At 38.2% G+C, this 1,733-nt stretch overlaps 1 pseudogene; it reads right to left on the reverse strand.

Annotated features, from left to right (window-relative positions):
* Window positions 1–46: 46 nt before the first annotated feature.
* LOC119345577 lies at window positions 47–1,692 on the reverse strand (annotated as a pseudogene).
* Between the last annotated feature and the right edge of the window lie 41 nt (window positions 1,693–1,733).

The following is a 1,733-nucleotide window of genomic DNA, read 5'->3' on the forward strand; positions in this document are numbered from 1 at the left end:
AATGAGGAAGACAAGGTATTTCGTGAGAAATAATGCTCTTGAACTGATAAAACTAAATACATAAATAAAGCCTTGTTGGAAGTTTCTTTTACACGAATAACCACTATTAGTGGAGGGTAAATATGCATGATGGCATAAAGACCCTGAAAGACTATATATGGCAAACATCATGCCGATGAATGCCCAAATTACAGTGGTAATAAACTTAAAAACCAAACATAAATCTATAAACCATATGAGATGCATATGCATATCAGCATAAGGATATATATGTTGGAGCATCCACGCTTGATGATGCACAATCAAGTTACGACCCATGTCTAATCCTGCAGCTCAGGATATCTGACAAGAAGATACAACACCATGTGGCATCATAGGTGCCTCCTCGTTTACAGTGCAAGACACATTGTTGCGGCCCTCTCCCGTTGTGGCAGGCAACTCTATGCCGTCCTCGAGGAATTTCATTGCATCTTCCATGGAAGGTCGGTGTGCCTCTACTGGGTGAGAGCACTGGAGGCCAAGGACAACCACACGCTCCATCTCCCTAGAGTCGAAGGCAAGTAACCTGTCGTCAGCTATACCATCCACTTGAACCTGCTGCGCACTACCACCACGCATCTGCCAGACATTCTCCCTTGATTTCCCCTTACATGCAACCTCTAGTAGGACGACTCCAAACATGTACACGTCCGACTTATGGTTAAGCTCTAAAAGTTCTCTTTTCATGAGCTGTGGATTCATGTATCATATCGGTCCCTCGGGGAATGTGAGTACTTTTGCTCCCTTTTTGCTGGTAACCATCGATAGCCCGAAGTCAGCAAGCTTGGCATTGAAATCATTATCCAGGAGTATGTTGTCTGGCTTGATATCTCGACGCAAAATGCATGGATTGCACTCGTGATGGAGATAACGAAGTGCGGACCCTAAGCCCTTCACAATTTTGTACCTGTTAATAAATATAGTAAGTGAAATGTTGACAAATGCATCCATAGCAAGCAATCACGTCTATCTTGTTGTACCTAAATAATTTAAGGTGCATGGTAGATATACCTATTTGTTATGTGCCATAGCAAAAAAAACATTGTTCGTTACTCCCTACAAGCATCATAAATTCACAAGTCAATTATTCATACTTATTATCATGACATTGAAAAAAACCACAACGTGAATCAACAAATGGGAAACACATGTGAAACCCTACCTAATTTTCTCTACGTAGGTAAGACCTATTATTATATCTTAGCCGCTGATTGACAATATTACATTTCAGTAAATAATAATTCTGTTAATTCACTCCTTTAAAAAACATGGCGTAGAACCATGAGTAATAGTTCAATTAATAAACCTTATTAAACATTATGCATGAAGTCCCTATAAGAAAGCAATATCAATGTAATTAGTTAGACATTAGGAAAATGGGCATGTGGTTAAAGCAATGTTGAAGGCTAGGCGAGACCACTTAATGGTGGGTACGTTTGATTTGAAAGATTTGGGAAAACAAATCTATTTTGGAGTATTAATTATGAACTTCCATTATGTTCAAAGTCCAATGAAAAAAATTGTCACGATGCAAAAAAATATTGAAAAAACTTGTTGTGATTTGGATTTTGAATTATCAAATCTTCAACTATATGAAATGAAACAAAAGATTAAAAATGGCCATGCTAATTAGAAACTACACGTGCTGGGACCTTTATGTCACACTTGTAATATATCAACCATGCATAAATGTC

This window comes from Triticum dicoccoides, unplaced genomic scaffold (assembly GCF_002162155.2).
Source record: "Triticum dicoccoides isolate Atlit2015 ecotype Zavitan unplaced genomic scaffold, WEW_v2.0 scaffold252475, whole genome shotgun sequence".
NCBI classification, from domain to species: domain Eukaryota; kingdom Viridiplantae; phylum Streptophyta; class Magnoliopsida; order Poales; family Poaceae; genus Triticum; species Triticum dicoccoides.